The sequence below is a fragment of the Leptonotus elevatus genome, chromosome 4 (genome assembly GCF_054856555.1).
Source record: "Leptonotus elevatus isolate MCC_2025b chromosome 4, RoL_Lele_1.0, whole genome shotgun sequence".
NCBI classification, from domain to species: domain Eukaryota; kingdom Metazoa; phylum Chordata; class Actinopteri; order Syngnathiformes; family Syngnathidae; genus Leptonotus; species Leptonotus elevatus.
Genome location: NC_141242.1, coordinates 3,914,643 through 3,937,057, shown reverse-complemented (window position 1 = coordinate 3,937,057; position 22,415 = coordinate 3,914,643). Strand labels below are relative to the sequence as shown.

At 39.1% G+C, this 22,415-nt stretch overlaps 1 protein-coding gene across 2 annotated transcripts in view; it reads right to left on the bottom strand.

Annotated features, from left to right (window-relative positions):
• peak1 (pseudopodium-enriched atypical kinase 1) overlaps window positions 1-19,228 on the bottom strand; it is a 59,068-nt gene extending 39,840 nt beyond the window's left edge. For both annotated transcript variants that reach the window (XR_015094632.1, XM_086074164.1), the window contains exons 1-2: window positions 19,035-19,228; window positions 77-129 (exon numbers count right to left, since the gene is read on the bottom strand). The gene's annotated coding sequence lies outside the window, so the exon portion shown is untranslated. The remainder of the gene's footprint in view (window positions 1-76; window positions 130-19,034) is intronic.
• Window positions 19,229-22,415: the final 3,187 nt, after the last annotated feature.

Genomic DNA, 22,415 nt, shown 5'->3' with positions numbered 1-22,415 from the left:
AATTAATAAACATAGTGCACTGGATTTGAAGATTTGAACGTTCTAACAGTGCTTGTAAGAGGTTTATTGCACTTACCAGTCAGGCGATGAAAAAACGTCAGGTAAAGACAAAGACTGCATCCAGTTGTTCTGCAAAAAAACACAAAAATTGCAAATTAAAATAACATTTTGGATCATTAAAGGTATTCATTCCACAATCAAAATAATGAAGTTAACACATTAATTAAAGACAAAACATTAACTTTTTACTGCTGAAAATGGCTCAATGAGTCAAGTATCCCTTTAATGATCAATTCTTAAATTTAAAAAAATCTGGTTAACTTCAATTCAGTTATTGTGAGTTAATATAAACAAAAATCGCTTTATGAGGAGATGCTCTCAATACTTGGGGATGAATTTGATTATTTTCCTCTTTACCTTACTCTTCAAAAAACAAAACCTCCATGACAGGTCATTTTACACAACAGTGTTAATAACCAACAAAACATGACTCCAAACAATCCCTATTTTTATCCATGAGTATAAGTAGTTAAGCAAATAAGTGAGACTACTCCCCAGTCTTAACCTTATCCCTTCAGGCAATCTGGTTTTGCTCTCGTAAGCTCAGGCAAGCAAGCAAGCAAGCAAGCAAGCTATATAAGGAATTGTTGGTGTTGTGTGCAGCTTTTGGCTCTGAACTGTAAGAGCCCAGGGTTAAGAGGTGGAAAGTTTGTTTATCGTGAAAACCTTTTTTATTTTTGTTTTTGTTTTGTTTTAAGAAGGTAAAACATGTCGTTTGCTTTACCATAATTGCAACAACATTGGCAGACGGCAGAGGACAAGAAGGTGTCAGCAGGTGTAAGCGTTGCACAAATGGCCATTTTTGTGCGGCTAACAGCGTTACTAAGCGAAATACTGTACACACCAAGATCATCTGGATAATCTGACCCTATTCCCCCCCCCACCTTCCGACCAAAGCGAGTTGAAACCCGATTATCTTGTTGCTAGCGATCTTATGCTGTGAGGTGTGTTAGGAAATCAATCTACTACAGAGTAGTTCTTCTAATATTTTAACGGTGGTGTTAAGCTTCAAACCGAACAGCGCTGGTTGGTGCATTGCAGGAAATTAGCTCTATATGTTTCCTGCTCTCAGCAATTTGCCCACATTTACTGTGTGTGCAGCAGACTAAAAGGCCTGAGAGGCCACAGGAGGAGTATCAGACTGTTTGCAACGGTCCACGGAGCGTGACTGTAGGCCAAGGCCCAGCTGGGCGAGACAACAACACAAGTTCCTGAAACAAGAAGCTGCAAGGCTTGCTATTCTACAATAAAACAGAAACGGCGCAGCTAAAGTGCGACGAAAAACACGTCGCTCTAAAAGATAAGACAATGCATTCTGAGAGCACAATTTGTCGTAGATGGTTATATATAGATGTTCAGGAATACTGGGTAAAAATAAAACGGCATATTTTTAGACATTAGACATTACATTCAACACTGACTAGAAAAGAAAACATTTGCACTTTATTGTGCAGTACATAGAGAGTTGACTCAAGGAAGCCTAGCCAGCCATTCCGCCCTCATTGTAAACCGTCTCACTGAAGCACCTTGAGGAAAATACAGCCTGCTCAGCCTTCAAAAGATGGAAAGAAGACGTATCGAAGAATAATCATGCACGTGAAATAGCTGGAGAAGTGCAAAGACAAGTGCAAAGCTGTGTCCATTTTACATGATGTCATTATTATGTGTCTCCGAGCCAGGGCGGAAAAAGCATCTGGTCTGTTCTGAGAGCTGATGACTGGCATCACATTTACATGGCATCAGATGCTATATTTAAATATGCTTCTGCAACAGCATAGGAAAAAGTTTAGGCTTCCCCGGGAAACAACTTACCTAATATCTTGCCAAATGTTCTTTAGATTTAGTGTGTGAATGCTGAGAGACGCAAAGTGACGTCCTACCTCTGTTCAGGCAGAAAATTCCTGAGTCAACTTTATAACCTTTTTTCTATGTTTGTGCTGGGTATACAGACCAGCAACTTCATTCAGTAAGATGTGGTTCAGGTTTTTGTGTGTGTAATTTTATTGTAAAACGTCCCGAAATATCCTACGTGAATGGCCTGCTTTTTAGTCACCCTTTTTCAGGTTACCGGTTCCAGTGGTACTTTGCTATGCCTGTATGTAGATGGAGAAGGGAAGCCGCAGAACTGTCGATGGAATTAAAGCTCCATAATTTTCGGGTCAGTCTATTCCTCAGCAACTTCATCTCTTGACATTCCCACACAAATGTATGCAGGAAGATTCCAATCCCTTCTCAATGTCGGCTTGCTCAGATGGACGTCTCCTTATTGTTGTGGTAAGGCGGTTACTCGCGGGTGTGCTCCGCGGGAATTCCGGTGGGCACAAATTACAGACTCACCCATTGCGAGAAACCCATGTTGGTACGACACAAGTTGCATAGACTAATCATTAAGATGGGCCTCCAGATAGACCGTGGAGGAATGTAACTCTATAGCGTGGCCTCCAGAAATCTCTGAGGATCAAGCACAGGCAGCCTGGGGAAGCCTATAAACGTTTGAAAGAGCCCAAGTTATATTACAACTCTGGGGTTTACCACAGAAGGGCTTAAAGATTTTAGAATAAGATCTATTTGTGATTTTTCTGGCAAAAAAAAATGAGATTTTCCTCAAATCAAGCTTCAGTGCAATATTCACTAGTATGTCCATTGACATTTACAAATCTGATAGAAAATTCAATGATACCATCAGAACATTAAATGCTATTACTCTACCAAAACAAGGACAACTAAAGAAGCTTCTTGCCCACAGAACAATGCCCCTTCATCGATGATTGCTGACGGTCATGCCCACCTAAGCACTTTCTTAGGTGTACAGCATACTGGGGTCTTTCGCATTTTACATCAGTTCAGCGATTAGCATTATTACCATACAAATGGGCCGGGACACATTTGGTGTTCATTTGAACCGAAACAAGGGTGCCAAGTGTGAAGATGGGCACAGCCTAACAGCGAGCCTTCAGCCTTCCCACTGCAGCGACAGCTACGGTTTCAAACTGGCAACCAGGCCTGGGCCGGTTACCGGTTTCAAGGTACACCGTTGTCGCCGTTTCAATACTAAACTTCCCATCAGCGGTATGAACAGTGCAAGTAAAGTCACACAAGCGCTTCTCGGTTAGTTTCATGCTTCTGCCTGCTTGTTGTCGAAAGCCTATAATAATGCAGAAAGTGACACTTGATGATAAACATTCAACTTGCAACACTTTTCAGCACAAACACAAAGATATGCCACTGCTTTATGTTAGCTGGAAGCCCCTTTGTATAATTACAATACAATAGCTACCACACATTCACGATGGCTGAAAACAAATCTCTGTCACAATGACGCATCAGCTCAACGCTCAGTCCTGTGTGGGGGTCACATTGAGTTGGAACCTTTCCCAGAAGACATTTGGCGGGGTCCACCCCAAAGAGAGCGCGAGACAACTAGAGCGAAAGCCATTTACACCTATCGATTATGTATCAATGGTGGCATTACTCTACTCTTAACCTTGAACGTGAAGGTAGGCATTTAATTAGACTATAAAGGCAAATGTTGTATTCATGGCTCGTCTTGATTATGAAACCACAAGGAACAAAATCAGTAAGCAGGACCAAATATAGATTGCGTATTTCATGTGTTTGCTCTAGTCATAATTAGCCTTTATGCCTCTGCGGCGTCGAACAAGTCTGTCACATAAGTGTTTAATTAATGTCATTCATGATGAAAGGTAGCCTGATTAATGTGGAAGCCTTACTTACTGGCATAAACCGAACTCCTGCTTAAACTATAAGCAAATGAATATGCCTTGCAAAAGCTGGTGCATGGGTTCATGTGAGCCAAGGCTGAAAATAACTTTTTCTTTGAGGAGCAGTTTTGTCCATCAGTTTACCTCTCCGTTGAGAAGCAACTTTGTAGATTTAAGGATATTTTTTTTGCTTTTAAATGTGATTTCATGAGGTGTTAAATTATTGCGTGGCTTTTTATACAGTACAATACCTGTTTGCTATTTTTAAGTGTTTTTTTTGGGGGGGGGGGGGGGGGCGAAACGGATTAATAAAATTTCCGCTCATTTCAATTGAGAATGATGATTTGGTATTGGTCATGAAACAAACTCAATTCTTATCTCAAAACAGCACTGTATTTATGATATTATAATTGAAGATAATACGAGAAACCGTCATTTCAGAAGTGTGTATATAACTGGTAGCCCTTCGCATCAATCGGTACCAAAGAAGTACATCTCTGTTTCAAAAAGTTTGACCAACCTGAGTATACAGTGAACCGCCACTTTTTTTCCCCCCAATAGACAAGGCCTGACTAAATGAAGCTGCTCTCCTCAGTTCAAGATAGCTGCTTGACACCGAGAGTGCATAAGACTAGATGAGTTTGTCAGCAGGTAACAAAAAATAAATATACCAATGCAACAATTTGTTGTGCTGTGTGCTCATTTGCAAACGTAGTGCATGTTAGTTTGTTGTTTGCATTACCACTGTTCCTGTCAGTCAGTCCTCCAGATCTCCCCGTGCTGCTGACTCCTCCCCACCATCTCACCCTCCTCTCAGCGACCAGTGGCTGCATGCCAATCTCTGGGCAGGACACCCAACCTGCCACCACCACCACAACAACAACAGACTGGAGCCGCGGCAGCCGATTCACCAAATCTGCAAAGCACGATTCTAAATAAAGTCCAACATTTATTCATGTGCAAAGTCCAGCATGACATTTAACGCCGTTCTCAGACGGACACGTCATACTCATCGTCTTACTATCCACAATGGACAATCGTCCCTTCAGCCTGATATAGCTGTGGTATGGGCCACTGTGTGTGCCAAGTCCTGTTTGTTTTCTGGTCATTTGGATCTTCATGTGATCCCGATCGCGCCGTACAGCCATCACCATGCATTTACACGACTGAGAGGCGTTTCTGTGGCACATGCACTTAAACTGTTAATGAGCTCAACCCGCGGATGGATTGTGTGTCGTGAGGCTAAAAGCAGGTTGTATGAGCTAAACACGTAATTCCGGGAGGGTCCCTCGCTTAGCCGGGGGATCTGAAACTGGGGTGAGTCTGGACATTTCAATTTGAGCACCAGCGGCGAGACTGTTTGGCGCAACAGTCGCTCGCAGAGTCGGGAGGGGGTCAAGATGGCGGTTGTTTATTTACAAGCTGTTAAGTATGTGAATGCGAAAGATCCTTTTTTATTGAGAATACTGTGTCATGTTTTATTCTTAGAATGCAGAATGACATATTGTCACAGTTTGATAAAAACCTTGTACTGCCACTTTTTTAACGTGATGTACTGTTAACTCATTCACTCACAGCCATTTTAACTGAAGCAACCCGATTTGCTCCCTGCCGTTTTACTGGATTTTGACTGATTTTGCAAGGCCCACAGAATATTGTGCTCTATTGCTATAAAAACATGGAACCTACCAAAAGAAAGATTAGAATCTCTTCTTTCATAAGGAAAGAAAACATATATTTCTATCGGTTTCCATTTTGCAGCAATTAGCATTAGCAAGTTTCATCATTATTCACAAACCTGTTTAGAACTGTGGTGAAATCAGCTTGTCTGCAACATGGCCATGGTTGATCTCTTACACTATGCTGCCACCTGCTGGCCGTTTTTGTAATTACTACCATTGTTTACCCGTTCTCTGCAGTTTAGAGGCTGCATCAAAGCCTTCTGTATGCTCTAGCATTAAAAACAAACAAACATAAAAAACGTTTAAATAAGTCTTTGGGACACTTCAAACATTTAAAATAGAACATATTTATACATTTGGGGGAGCAAATGAGTTAAATGAATGTAATTGAGCAACAAATGGCCACATTCAGAATGAATACAGTGGTGCCTTGAAAATGTGTTCCGAACTCAGTCACGTCACAAATCTTCCCTCGTTGTAATGAATCTAAATGCCATTAATCCTCAAAAAAATATATGTTTTTTTTTAAACCTCAAAACTTTGACATGTTTTGCTTCCATATCATCTAATGAGACCTTTGTGGTCATTTTAATCGCTACCTATCAGTGACATTATACTGTAACATTTGTAGTATGATTGTCAGTCAATACAGTATCCCTAAAAAGATTACCTCGATTCAATTTCCATTGCGAGGATGAAAGGAAATATGTGACGCAATACATAAAACATATTCAATTGGTACTCTGCAGCCTACAATTGTGCACTCGTAATATGCGCGCATGAAGTATTTATATTTTGGTTAACGTGCAAATGTTAGGCTTAAGAGGAATTTAGATACAGATGTAAGATAAAAGGGTCACAGAATGAATACAACAACTGACGTGGTGCCAATGTTGCACACCAATCCAGCTTTACTCTGTAGATCCACTGCAACATGAATGTGATTTGTGCTTGCCAGAGCCACTAATGATTACCAAATACTATATAATCTCATGATTATACAATTTCTGTGGTTTCGAACCACCGCATTATCCTTATACAAATGATTCTCAAGTCTTTTAGTCTTACCAAATTATACAGAGTCCGAGCTCCGCCAATGGACAACAGTATAACCAGGTCACTCTTGGAAAAGAGATGGTTCATTCCAATGAGTTTCTTACCTGGTAAAATAAAGGAAAATGAGTATAACAAATGCTGAATTTGTATGAGATTCCATTTTTCTTGTTGATCCGTAAAATTTGATCTGAAAATAATAATGCCATTGGACAAAAGTCTTCTTTGTAGTTAGCTACAGCAGTTCATGCATTGTTTGGCAGGCAGACCTGTTCGCGACAGAATTAGGAGAAGATTAAAAATCCCCGTCAAAAAAGACAAAGGGTCTTAACTGAGGACTGAATAATGCGCCGCAGAGCTTTTCTGATTTCACATTTTTCGACGCCAACAGGCGAGTCATCATGACCTAGTTTAGCGTTAAGAACACTGGAAGAAGACTTTGTGCGTTTTCAGCGACAGGAACAACACAATATGTGCAGATTTCCAGAGAAGCACCTCAGTCGCCGTCGATATCTCTCATCTTGAATCTTCCGCTTCTGTATTCCATCAAAATGCAAATGAAGAAGCATGCGGTTTTATTCACAGCCCTTTTCAACAAAACCAAACGCGAGAAATTCTTAAGGAGAAGTGCAATGCAGAGTTTAAGCACGTTTTGTAAGGACGACAAAGCTTTGCAGCTGAATAATATTCTGATACGAAAACAGTTGTAAAAGGTACAAGTGATAAGGGTGTACAAAAATAGCAAACTTTGCCTTGTTTTTTAAAGTTATAATTCTAAGTTGGTTGACTAGATTTTGGAGTTATAGTGCTATGCTTTTCAACAAGTCATTCCAACTCATTACTTTTGTTCAGGTAGTGGAATATTCTTATGCCATTAAAATATGTGTTTTTTTTAGTTATGACAGACACTGTATTCAATGTGCAGTGTAAATGCAAGTAGTTAAAGTACAAGTGCAGGGTTTCCTCAATGATAACTCCAGCAGATGGATGTGATCGTATGCCATTCGATTCGCCATAACCACAGTGGAATTTATTTGTAAAAAAACGATTTCACAGGCATTTACTTCTCCTCATTATCCGTCCACACCCACATTTAAGTCGGGCAAATGCAGGACTGTGGGATTGAGCCGAGAGGTTCTCTCTAAATGAAATCGGACACCCAACCAGGGTCCATGCTCTCCTGACACATTTTGTTTTGGTCTTTAGTGGCTCCTCATTGTCACCTTGAGCTGTATGCTGTGTATGATCTTAGATTGCAAGTTCAACTGCAGGAATTGAAAAATGGCATTTGTGTTTCCATTATTATTTTTATTTAGGAACGCAACAATTACTGCACGCTCCAGACACAACATATCAAATACAGCGGGGGCGTTACTTACAAGTTTAATTTGTTCCGTGACCGCGCTGGCACGCTCGTATCACAAATTATTTTTGCCCACTGAAATGAATTGAAATGCCATTAACCCCTTCCTGCCCTTGCACTTCGTGGACGCCAGGGGGCAGTATAATACAGTCATAGAGACAAAAAACGAAGAAGAATTAAGCTCAGTAAGCTGTAGTAATAGTTTTTTGCAAAGGATAAAGAAAATGTACCTTTGAGTCGACATTCAATTATTACACTCCACAATTACAAAATTTGCATAATCATCCCAAAAATTATTAAAACTAATTTTGAGTCGAGTTGTTTAAATTGATACAATTAGACCTTTTGAAAAAATTTAAAATAACAAATTTAATACATTTTGCTTCATCCAAAAGGAACTTGCATAAACATTTTCTTGTTTCGTACCAAAAAATAAATGATCGTCCTAATCGTGATTTCAATTATTACCAAAATAACTGTGATTAATATTTTCTTCATAATCGAGCAGCCCTACTGTGAGTATTGGTATATTGTCTATATATGCGTTGTTGCACTGTTTCTGTTGCTTCTGTTGTTATAATAACACCACTACATTGATGTTATTATCTCTCAGTTTACGTTGTCTGTTAGCATTAAGCTAGCACACAGTCATTCAAAGTGATGTGGTTGTTTTAAATACAGAACATGTATTTCTTTGTATAACGTTTAGTTAGGAAGTAAATGTCAACTGGGAGTGACATTAAATTGCTTTTTTAAATGAATTGTTCCAGAATCTCCCAAATTGCTACTTGATGGATTGGTGCTGCCACCATTTAGCACTCAGAACACACATTTTTCATCACAAGTCAAAGAAAAAAAAGAAAGAAGAAAAAAATGGCTATGTGACCGCCCGTATCTAAAAATATATATATAAATTGGGTCACTCCTAAGTTTAAGTTAAGGTATTACATTTGAACAGATTCAATTTCAGGACACCCTCAAATTTGTTCGGATTCGGCTTCTTTTTTTAATTAATTTTTTTTTTTATATATATAATTCATCAATTCATAAAAGCAGTCCAAATTGATATTTTTTTGTTATTTTAAAATACGCATTTTAGCGTATCCAAGTAAACAAAGTGAAGAAACCTCCACATTATGTATCTTGTCAGCATTATAGTCAAAGTGGCAACATAAAAACCACTGGCACAAACCAATCTCAACAGAAATATTGAACCAGGCACCAACTAATTGGCGATAACTTTGTCCCCCTGCTGCGGGGGCTTTGCCATTTGGTCATTAAAAACTCCGAAATAGTAGCACATTCAATCTGCTTACTGCCATTTTATCATCATTTCGACTTTGTCGTGACTGCCAAAAGAGCCAACGTAATGTCTACCATGAGCCTCATCCATCACCTCCTGAAGAGGCGTTAACACAACATTACATTACATTTTACAAGCACTGGGGGGGGAGACAGGTGAGTGGTCTGAAAAGTCATCCACAATCCCAGTCATCCAAAAGGCCTTGGCGTCACCTCTGGCAGAGGATCCACTTTTGTTTTATAGATCCCAAAGGACAATGGTGACGTCAGGCACACTCTACCCGACCAATGCCATTCAGCTCCAACAGCTTTCAGCCCTTAAGTTGCGCTGAATGGCTGAACTCGGCATTCCCTTTGAGCAGGACACACTTTTAAATTGCACGCTTTGATGAAAGGACACGTTTGACGAGGGACGGAGGAGCAGCGAAGCGGCTTTTTAACGAAAGTCAAATCATTAGCCTCATCTCAGCTAATTGCCCTCACAACACGGCACGGCTTAGCAACGCAGCCAGCACGAGGACTAAAGAAAGAAAAACTGAAACAAGATTACAGTGTTGTAAAGAATAGATTAGTACATAATGTAGCCAACAGGGAAGGAAATACCCATTTTTTATTTACTATGGGTACAAAGGCTAAGCATTTGAGAATCTTTAGAGCAAAGTTCCCTTTTGTGCTTTGGTAAAAATCCTTTAAAATAATAAAGGTTCTAGTTAAACAGTAAAAAAGTCAAATGAATAACTTTACTCTGGTTGTTTTCCTATTTCTTGTTTTTAGTCACAAAATATTTGTTTGTTTGTTTATTTCACAACATCACACAAGTCATAAATACAATTACACGTGTGTGCGATCAACAAAGTATAAAATATACAGATATTCAAGCCACACCTTTAATCAAGCAGAGAGTTATCATCGCCCTTTTTGGGCTAGACATTTTACTCTTTTCAAAAACAATTGGCCTACGAGTCGAAAATAAAATAATGGACTCGTAATCATTAACTAATTAGCTCCCAAAAACGTATTAAAAACGTTCTATTTTAAATGTTGCCATGGTCTCAAAAACGCATTTATACATTTTTACGTTGTTGTTTTTTTAAATGCTAGAGCATACAGAAGGCTTTGATGCAGTCTCTGACCTGAAGAGGTCGCTTAAAGCGATGGTAGTTATTACAAAAAACGGCCAGAAGGTGGCAGCAGAGTATAAGAGATCAACCAGGGCCATGTTGCAACAAGCTCTTTTGGCTGCAAAACGGAAACAGATACAAATATACTTATATTATAATATCCTGATGAAAGAAGAGAGTCTAATCTTTCTTTTGGTAGGTTCCATGTTTTTATACACAATATTCTATGGGCCTTCAGTCAAAATCTAGTAAAACAGCCGGGAGCAAAGGGTGTTGCTTCAGTGAAAATGACTGGGAGTAAATTAGTTAATTCTGTAAATGAGATATTTCTGCGACATTTTTAGGGACGAGCATAATAATGAATTGTGTGAAATGATGTTAGCTGTGGGCAGGTTGAGCCACATGCACAGAGATGCTATGCTAACTTTGCCAGATAATATTCTGGAAGAGTTCTTTAGCAAGCGATTCTCCCTTCTCATTAAAAACATTTAAAAAACAAAAATAATTTGAGTAGTTAATCCCACAATTGAAACATTTTTGTTGGTTCACATTGAAAGACTTAAAATAATTCACTCTTTTTTTCTTTTTTTTCAGAATAACCTCAATTTGATGTACTTAAGCCCTTAGATCAGTTGTGGGCACACGCGGTCCTCAAGGGCCGGACGGAGTCCTGCAGGTTTTGGATGTTTCCCTTCTCGAACGCAGCCGGTATATAATCAGCTCATCAGCAAGCTCTGCATAAGCCTGATAACGATCCAGTCGATTGGAATCTGCTTGTGTTGGAAGAGGGAAACCTCCAAAACCTGCAGGACTCCGGCCCTCGAGGACTAAAATCAATTTCACATTCGACAAGAGCGGGATAAATCATGATGAGTATACAATGGCAAAAAAAAAACATTTGCCATACATAATGATGCACTTCTCTGACTCCAAGTCTACTCCATGCTTGTGACAAACAAAACAGCGCCGATGACGAGGCGTCTCCTTGTCTCAGATCAAAATACACTGACAGCGGTTGTCGAGTTTGATGAAATTGAAGTGCCACTGCGATCTAGTCCGTCAACCATATTTCTCTCAGTGAGTAACATTACCCTAAACTGCCACGACACTTCTGAGGGATGCATAAACCCCGCATGACAAGTCTGAAAGCAAGCCTTTGAAACGGCAAAGTCCCCATCTGATTCGGTTGCATCACACTCAAACTTGAATTATAGGATAAGGCTGCATTTCTAGCTCATTAAAGATGATCTTCATCAACATGCTGCGCACTACTGATCCACTGGCTTTAATAGTGGAATAGGCTTCACCATCTGGGCAACAAGTAGGTGCAAGGTTATTTGTCTGAAAGCAGCAGAGAGCACTACGCTGCCAACGAAAATGATGTTCAGACTGGATAGCCAAAAACAAAACTCGCATGGGTTCTACATGGATTCCAAACAGAGCAGTGGTTTGATCTATCGTCTACATTAGACACCTCTGACCTCCATTTTGTTAATTGTGGAGACTATAGCCTCTTTTTACAGAGACCCAGACACGACGTCCCAAAGTCAGATCATTCGAGGACGCATGGCGTGACCGGAGTTGGGGAATCCGGGTTCAGAATGTAAAAGCCCTGCCACAGATTGGCTTTCGCCTCAGGTGCTACTATTCAACTGTCAGGTAAACGAGCTCATAGAAACACCTGTTGAGTAGAAGCACCTACGGCTAAAGTCAAACTGTTTCAGGGTTTGTTCTCTCTGGACCTGGATTCCCCGACCCTGGGTGTGACGAATAAATTACTTTCCAGACGGAGACGTTTGCGTTCAACACAACAGGGTCACTGAACTGCAATGAAGTGTGCGCGGTTTTCGGCCGGCCGATTTATTGGCCCCAATTTCCTTAATTTCGGGGGATTGCTGATTGACCGATCCCTTAAAAATAAACCAATCACTGGTTAATAAACAGTAATCTGGGGGGAAATGCTTTTGTAATACACTTTAAAGCTAAATTAAAATTAATCCGATTAGTCGATTAATTGATTGAATAATCGATAGATTAATCGATTCTAAAAAGATTTGATAGTGACAGCACTAAAATGGTGGAATTATATGACAATTCTCAGACAGCTGCAGTGTCTTATAGTTGATAGTTTTGTTCTCAAGCTTTTTTTCAACTATTTTATAAAAAAAAACTAAAGTGTAGAAATCACAGACAACATGGGCAAAGACCAATTTGGGTAAAATTATCCAAATTTAACTGGGGCAATCATTGCTATCAGCCTCTCAAATAGCCACACTTGTTCCTCCTTTCTTCTCGCCCGTTTCCTCTTATTGTATTATTATAAAATAGATATGGTGGCCAGGAAAATCCTACTTCTACAAAACATACTTTCCCGAATTGCTATGCAGCAGACCTCAGAATACTGCAGAATATTTCGTGTAAAATAAAAAGCAATGTAACATCGGGGTCACACAAGACACGCCACTAGAACTTGTGAAGTTTGGTCAAATTACAAACCTTGTAAACAATTTTCAACAAACGTGATTTATGAGCAATTTCGGGCAAATGAGTTTACTAGCGGCTCGGCTCTACTCTAATCTTTTATTTATGCGTACAGGGACAAAAATGTGAGAACCATATTTGGATAAATATGAACTGTTTATCACTCCACATCTGACCAAGAATATCAGAGACTAAAATACATGCAACAAACCTTCGTTAGCCAATCGGCATCTATGCACAAAGCAACAGTATGTGTCTCTTCAAAATGAAAAATGCAATTGCAACCTCCAGAGCCAAAAATAATGTTTTCTGTAATATTGGTTGACTTCCAAGAAACTAATTTCTGAAAATGACTTTACCCCACAGAGAAATTTATTCCAGGCAACTTTGACTCAGGGATATCACAACGAATCGATCAATCACATGCTGTTAAGTCAACCCCCCCCCCCCCCCCCCCCCAATGATATTGTAGTTCTGTAAAGACAAAATAATGACATGAGTGAATGGTTACACCTGTTACCAGACTTAAGTCCTGCTCAGGCTCAGGGTGAGAGGTCAGGGACTGTGGCGTCATATGATACTTGCCTCAAAGGATCGTTTCACAGGCAACTCACACAAAAACACTCGGTCAACTGAGTAAGTATTGACTGTTTATGCTAACCAATTTCTTGCTGGTGTCACTTTGTATGTTGAGCCTCTAAAAAGGATTTCACCTACAAAAGTATATATATATATTTTTTTTTTGGGTATATGGGGTTCTTGGTTTAAAATAAGAGTTGCGTTCTCATGGCTGCGGCATAACCGGCATTTTAATTGCCGTAGTCTATCAGCAACATACGTTGACGCAGTAGTTACCGGTAACTCGTCATAAGAGAGTTTTCGGCCTGGTGTGCCAAATGCGACAAATGCGAACAAACAATGCTAAGGGAGGTACACACAAGATTTTGCTTATTTTCCACCTTTTTTATTTATTTATCACACACATATTGATGACCTGGCCAGCTGGATGGAATAAAGCGAAGACCATTTCTTCAGCATAATTCAGGAAAGGTCAACCCTGTACAACTTTCAAGAGAAATGCTGCGTCGACAGAATGATGAAAGCAAAATTCTGGCAAGAGATCAGATCGGGTGAGATTTTTGTTTTCTTTAACAGAAACTGACCATCATTGATTGTAATCGCTCATTATTGCTTAACATTAGCTGGCTAACTAACATATGTAATCCAGCAAGGAGAACAAAGAAGAAGAAAAAGAGTCTGTTGCTGAAATATTTAAAGTTTCAGCCATATGGTGTGCTTCCTCCTTATCTTGCACCTCAGCTGTTTCGTTTCTTCTTGTCCCACAACCAAAAGTGTTGACAACGCAACTTCTTAACAGACATCTATGGTAGCCGATATGCTTTGTTTAACTTTTCCATTTTTGATACAGATTACGGAAGGGTATTACTTCTCGAGCATGCGCAACGTATGCGGTCGTCTGGCTTCAAGTGCACCGGTAGTCATTATGGTGTGTCCGCTATCACTTTAACCGGCATGACATGGTCGACATGGCGGTCGACCATTTTGCCGTGTTACTACATTAAAAGGGACAAGTACAGTGAGATGGGAGTGATCTGACAAGATACGAGCCATTATTTGTCTGTTTTTTGCTTTGATTTGTGAGCGTTACGGATCTAACGATATCCAAATATCACGATACGATAAATATCACAATATTGTGGGGAGGTTGGCGACACAAAAAAAAGGTCACAATATTGTAAAAAAAGATGAGCTCATACAAAAAAAAAAACCAATATTGTGCTTTTGTACATTACAGCAATGAAAAATATAAAAAATATTATATATAAAAATATATAAATGTAATATATATATTGAGGCACACATTGAGTTCCTATACATATTGACTCGGTTCCCAAGCATATGACGTTCCCCTTCAAGATAGTGTTGTTCCGATACCGTTTTTTGGCCCCAGATACCGATACCCAGCTTTGCAGTATCGGCCGATGCCGATACCCAAGTTGTTTTTTTTCTCAACATGAAAAAGCTGTCCTGCCATTGGTTCACAGCATTCAAGGGCCAATAGGATATCTTAGCTCGGCATGCAGTGAACATGTCACCCATCAGTGAATGTCGTGCATGAGCAAGACACAAGATGCTATATTAGCGTCAGAATTAATGGTATCGGCATGTTACTTGTTAGCACTCACCGATACCACTGTTTTAATGCAGTATCGGTATCGGAACAACACTACTTCAAGGCCCAAAACATGCCTTGTGTAAATTAAAATTTTAAAAACTAGCTACTAGAGGGTGCTAGAACTGCTAAAATGGAAATCAACCCGACTTTTTAACAGATGTGCTGCTTTTAATATTGTGACATGACGACGACGATATATTGAGGCAGTTTAAATATCGCGCTATCAAGATATTGCCAATATTGTTACATCCATAGTGAGCGTAAACCCGAGATATGATTGCTGTATGATGGCAGTGAACTAGGGATAGAACGATAATCGGCCATCGGCGCCAGCATTTTAACGAATATCGTATTGGCCTTTTTTCAAAATCTGACAGCCGCTAAAAGGTCAAGCTAAAACCATTTTGATCTCAGGGAACTATTTATTAAATTTTTCAGTTTACTTTATAAGAGATGCTGCTGACCCCGGGAACTTTCGGAACCTTTTGCTTTTGTTCGGCATTAAAACAAAGAAATGTGAAAGTCTAAGATTTAGGATTTTTTAATAAAAAAAAAAAAACTGAGTTATAGTATTTACTTCTTTAAGTTTCCATTTAACTTTTTAAGGACGTACTAATAAGGTTGGGAGCTCCCTGAACAATTTTTTATTATTTTTTAAATGAAGGTCTAAGATTAAAAAAAAACTTCTACATTTTGAAAATACCCCTTTTTACTGAAAACTTCTTCATAACAATTGGCATCTGTATTGGCCCTGAAAAAAACATATCGGTCTATCGCTTAAGTGAACTCAACAAACTTCATAATAAGGAGCATCTTGGCAAATAATGAACAATTCTTTAAAAAAGAAAAAAGAAAAAAAAAAGAGGCTTCAAGCTATTTAATCCTACTTCCAGTTGAAGTTTACTGTCAAACTAAAAATAAAACCAGAAGAATTACACTACCAGCTTAATGCTAATGCAAGGTCTTGGCCTAGCGTCAATCAAATAGCCATGCACACTCCACAGCACTCATTTATAGCTCATTCAGCCCATACTATAACTGAGAAGGTAATAAACTGCCGTTTTTGGAAGTTTCCCTATCTGACCATTGCAACAGAATGTGTCGATAATGTAGCCGAGGGTCGATGGCAGGCAAACAAGAAGGTGTAGAGCCAACATGTGGCAGAGCCAAGTGAGCCGAGCCGCGGATCATGCCATGAAATGCTGGAACCATTTAGACATAAAGTGCGGGCCGCAAATGCATTGCTGTCACTCAAAGATGCCGCAAATCAAATAAAACTCAAAGATCACCGCAGAGGACAATCTGGCAAGCGCTTGCCGCGCGGAATGTCGGGCATGTCCACATTGCAACAATCCAGCAAAACAATCCAGCAAAACAATCCAGCAAGTGTTTACTTCGCATAGCTTGCGGGAGAGGGTTTGAAATGTCAACGACGTGTCCTCTTTGTGGTCCTCTTTCAGGAGGTGAGGAGGAAACAATGCCAGACGACTGCGTCTTTGTTGACACTGTCAGCTTGGAGTGGGAAATAAAAAAACAAAACAGCAAGGACTGCAACCACATGTGAATGCACAAACATGTCGTATATCATGAGGTCACTGTCTGTTTTCAATAAACTACAAACGTTACGAGATGATGAAAAATGTTTCACTTCCGCAAACATGTCTACACAAAGACATACTTTTATATGCAAACCACATTTAATCCAGATCTGATCCAGACTTGCTGGGGTCCAGTTTTAGACTGCCTGTTTACTTGCTTATTATCAGTCTGATTTAAATTCAATGAAACTTGCCACGAGCGTACGGCGTCACAAGCTGTCACAGTCATGCACGCTTTCATCGAGATCAGAGGTGGGCATCGAGGGCCGGAGTCCTGCAGGTTTTGCATGTTGCCCTTCTCCAACACAGCTGATGTATGATCAGCTCGTCAGCAAGCTCTGCATAAGCCTGATAACGAAACCTGCAGGACTCCGGCCCACGAGGACCGAGATTGCCCACTCCTGATCTATATCCAGTCCAGATTCAATTAAACATGAAAAATCGAATTGGTTCATATGCTCGTATCTCTGCCACAACTCATTGAATTTGATGTAATGTTATGGATCGAAAAGCCAAACTAGATTGATTTCAGATTTGCTAATTCTGACAAAAATGTGCATGCTGGATGAGAAGCTTTGAAGTCGAACCACGTTTCATCCAGATCTGATTCTATGTTGATTCTTGCTAAGTCAGAAACAATAACGTCAAATCTAGTTGAACTCATTTGCGCCCAAAAACGTACAAAATTTTTATGTTTTAAATATTGCCATGGTCCCAAAAACATATTTATGCGTTTTTGTATGTTGTTGTTTTTTATGCTGGAGCATACAGAAGGCTTTGATGCAGCCTCTGACCTGAAGAGGTCACTTAAAGTTAGTTATGACAAAAAACGGCCAGCAGGTGGCAGCAGAGTATAAGAGATCAACCAGCGCTGTGTTGAAACAAGCTCTTTTTGCCAGTGTTTTCAAGAGGTTTTTGAATAATGATGAAACTTAGCATTATTCTAATGCTAATTGCTGCAAAACGGAAACAGATAGAAATATACTTTTTTTTCCTGATGAAAGAAAAGACTCTAATCTTTCCTTTGGTAGGTTCCATGTTTGTTTTTTTAGCAATAGAACACAATATTCTGTGGGCCTTGCAAAATCAGTCAAAATCAAGTAAAACAGCCAGGAGCGAAGGGGGTTGCTTCAGTGAAAATGGCTGGGAGTGAATTTGTTAATCTGGATTTGATTCATCTTTAACAAAAAAAGACTCTATTTCACATTATAGATGCTGATATGTGTCCAAATCTGAGTGTATAATCTCTGTAAATACCTAAAGTGGATATAAAAAGTCTACACACCCCTGTTCAAAGCTGTTCACCAAAACAACACCATACCAACAATGAATGTTGCATGGTGGGGGTGGCATCATGTTTTGGGACTTTTCTTCAGATGGAACTGAGGTCTTAGTCAATGTTGAGGCAATTATGACAAGTTCCAAATACCAGTCAAGCACCAGTCAGCACAAAAATTTCTATATTTTGCTAGAAAGCAAATACAAATTCCAGGAAAAGCCTAATTGAACATTTGAACTTTATTCATAGTTAATCAGAGGCACTTGAAATGGTGGCAGCAGTGAGCTAACTCCCATGAGTTTGTTATATCTGAACATAGCCACATCAGCAGGGTGTGCACACTTGTGCAACCATTATCTCACTTGTTTAGTCTTACTTTAACCACCTTTAAGACTTTTTTTCTTTTTCAATTAGAGTTGTACAATTCATTTATAGCTCACAGTCATGATGAAACAAGTTTAGAAATGATTGATTTTGGTCTCGTTTTTATGCATCACAAAAACCTGACATTTAAACGGGGATGTTTAGAATTTTTATAGTTGTGGACACAAATTAGTAATTAGTGGTCACAAAGTAGCATTATATTTGTATTTTTGATACAATCCATACACTCTCATGTCATGTTGACACAAACCCGATCCATAATTGTAATGTTGATGTAGCTGTCATACCTCGATACCTTAGATCAGACTTGTGTTAATTTTTATGTGGTGACAATGAAGTAAATGTTCATCCCGTCTCTTCTTAGAATTCATACCGGCTCCGAGTTGACACCCCCTTGATATCCTCTCAAAGACCCCAAAAAGCCCCAGGACCTCTGCTTTGGCCAACTTCGACGTGTTCCAAGGCAAAACGCTGAACCTGTGCTCAAGTTAAGCATTTTGTACAACTTAAGTCCACACCAAAAAAAAAAAAAAGCCCCAAAACGATCCAGCCCCCTTGGGCGCTGAATATTGGCCGGATTGCGCGGCGTGACAGTAGAATGGAAACGTCACATAGCCTGCCTTGCACCCTTCGTCCACAACAACCGCTTACAAACTTGTCCACGCCAGGAATGTGGACATTTAATCGCACTGCCCCCTCCCGAGAAGTGGAAGTTAGAAGCCGGGGAAGAAGCGGGCGAGGCGACTTGTAGCTTTCTTTTTTCTTTTTTTTTTTAAGCTAACTTTTTCTTACCTCTCCTCCTCGACGTTCAGCTGTTCTCGTCACGCAAAATAGCCCGCGCGGGAAGAAGGCGTCTGCTGTCGCCGCAATCCCGGGGGCGAAGAGATCGACCGGTGCCACTAATGCGAGTGGGCTTTTCCGTGCCCGGATCGTGCGCTTCTCTCGCTGGCTTGCTCTTCTGCGTGGCTCCGACAACTGCCGCTGCATTTTTTTCCCCCCTCTCTCCAGAAGCCTGACGCGGGAGCGCGCGCGCGCTGCGATCCTGGGCAGGCCATCGAGAGCCGCGTGAACGCGCACTCACGGATCGGTATTTCAAGCTGTGGCGCGTACACAGTGGGGGCCAAACATTGTTTAGTTTTTTTTAGTTCAGTATATTTTTAACACAAAATAAAATGTTTTTTTTTTATATGAGAGTTTATAATATAATAAAAAAAATTAACTAATAAAAAACAAACAAACAAAAAACACAGAAAACAACAAAATGCACTTCAGCCATCTCCCAAACCATCATGGCTGATTTCCAGTAGGTTACCCCGTGTGCTTAACCTTTTAACAATATATGGATGGACTCAGTAAAACTATAACGTGAAGTTTAGGTTTGGCCATACTGTAGTCAACAAAAGGAACAGCCGTACCTCTGCAGTAAGATAAGCAATAAAAGATAAGCTGTTCCTAATTGTTTAATCAAAATGTTAATACTGTATTGTGCTAGAGGCCTCTTAGGTAAATGGGCTGAGTTATAATATAGCGCTTTAAAATGTACGAAGGTAAAGCAATAAGGTAAGTAGATCTCTAGGGATCATTAGGAAAATTGGTATGTTTGTACATTCATCTTGTTTTTTTAATGTAATATTAAAGTTGTTTTTTTAATGTAATATTATAGTTTAGTTTATCCATGTCTCACCTATTATAATATTGTATGGGCCAGGGCCAGTACTTTTCCTACATAGCTTCATAAAATGTTACTGCTGCAAAAGCGGTTTTCTCAGACTGGCTACTTCTCCCAATGCCCCAACCACTCCACTTAAAAGTAAAGTATTGACATTTTTTATGTAAATATTCTTTAAATATGTATATTTATTGTCAAATTGAAGTACATTGGTTCAGACTTGCCTCAAAGTTTTCAAACATTTTTTATTTGTAATCTTCAAGTTAATTCTTATTCAACCAGACACGTCAACAATTTGCACTTATTTGCATTGTATCACACATCTCGAGGTCAGTTTTTATTTAGATACCGTGGAGCCCAATTATGGAATACAAATTCACAATTATTAACCGATTCTATGTCTTTATCTAAATATAAAATGAAACTTAAGGAAGCTTTAATGTCGACGAGATTTGGTGCTACAGGAGCTTGACTAATTGTACAGTATATACAGTATTTAATGTGTGCACAGTGCTGCTATGGAATTATTTTTGCAAAAGTAACAATTCAGTTATGTTGAAGATATGTTTGTTGAGGCTATAGCATAAGTATATTTTTGTTATTAAAATTTTATTTTATTATTCTTAGGTGAGGTCCTTGATTAGCCTGTAATGAGTTTCTACCTCACCTTCACATGTGTTGTATTTATTTTATTTTTAACTGCCATATTTGTTTTTTGTTTTTTAAGATTGTGCAAATAAACAAACAAAGATTAATTGATTTACTAGAGAAGACCATTTAAGGGCAGGTATTTTCAAGACAATTCCAGTGATATAAGTATAATTTTCCTGTGATAAACTTTAAGACTGTTATGAATCTTTAAAACAGATGAGAACTTCTTAATGTTAAGACAATTGGGGTCAAGCTTTATTTATTTATTTATTTATTAAATATCTCAACTTAAAACGTTCAAACTTTTTAATCCTATTTTCAAAACGTTGGGCCATACAAACACACTTTGGGGATAGAAGAACAATGGAACAGAGAATCAAAGAAGCAGCTCTATAATGAATATTGTTTGCCACTCAAAACATTAATCTGGAAAAATTAAGAAGAATGAACAGTTGTTCAAATACAAAGTATGAATAAATATAGCACAGTAAAGAGGCATTTGTATTTCCCAAAAAATAACAATTCATGAAACTAGTGTTGGAAGTGGCAGAAAATTTAAGCCATCATAAATTTGTCCATTGGACAAACCAGAAACATCAAAAGTGTGGATGCACTTATCCTACACTTTTACTTGGTTGTTTAATTTCACACTTTGTGGGTTGGCAGGAACACCAGAGGGCCAACTATTTGTTAAATCACTTTTCAATTATATACAGTATGTTGTTGTCCAAAGCAAAAAGCATCTGTTGCTCATCCATTGAAATTAATTCACATCTTGCATGTTTCTAAAATTACGGGATGATGAACACTGGCTGGGGAATCCCCTTTCGTGCTGCCTTTAAGTGCTGTGGGAAATAACAGGAAAAAGGGTGGTAAATGTCCATTCCATTCATTTCCAGTCATTATACCTTTGTTGTGTTTTGGAGACAATAACATACCATTTATAAGAAACATACTTCTTGGCTTGGTTCTAAAAAAAACATGGCGAGCCTGAAGGCAGCACATTTGGAATAGGGGGGAAAGAGGGGAGGGGCTTATTGCTAGAGCGTGACATGTGGGAATGACTCAAGTTTTTTTTTCTTTTTTTGTAAGTGAATTCCAATCATTGTTTTCTCCTCCTCTGCTCTGCTCCTCTCACACTCCACCAGCCGATGACTTTCCAAGGTCGCATGGATCAAATAATATACAATGACGCTCCCTGACTCACATTTTACCCTTTTATTGAGCATAATAAAAGTTATACAAATGTTCAAACAACAAAGAGATTGATGATTCTATCAACTGCATGTTTCAATTATTATTCTAGAAACTACTGCGTATACTCTGATTTTCTTGAGACTACACTTTTTTTTTTTTGCATTACTGGTACATTTTGGGGCTAGTAGTCCCTCAAACACGGTTTAGATTGCTGCATGCTGAACTAATGGGGAAATGTTTTAAACAAAATAGAGAGAGAGAGATAATTTATCAAATATTATTAAAACATTTTAATATATAAAACAAATAACTATTAATTAAATTAGATTGCAGTTTGTTTGCTTTAATTCCTTTTAAATTATTAACTTTAAGATGGAGACTTTGAGAAAATAGCATAAATGACTGATTTTAATGGGCCGACAGTATTGACCATTTGCACCGACGTCACGTGATCACGTGACTGCCCTATGACGGAAGGCGGGAGGAAACGATTGTTGAATGGAAGTGGACGTGACTTAGCGACTGCTATTTTACAAATTAAAAGTTATTATTACCCATAGAGCCATGGAATCTATTACTTCAACCGAAGGTCGCATGTCAGTCGAAGTGGCACATTTAGTCGGGACTCATAGAGTGCGATATTTACTTAAGTTGGA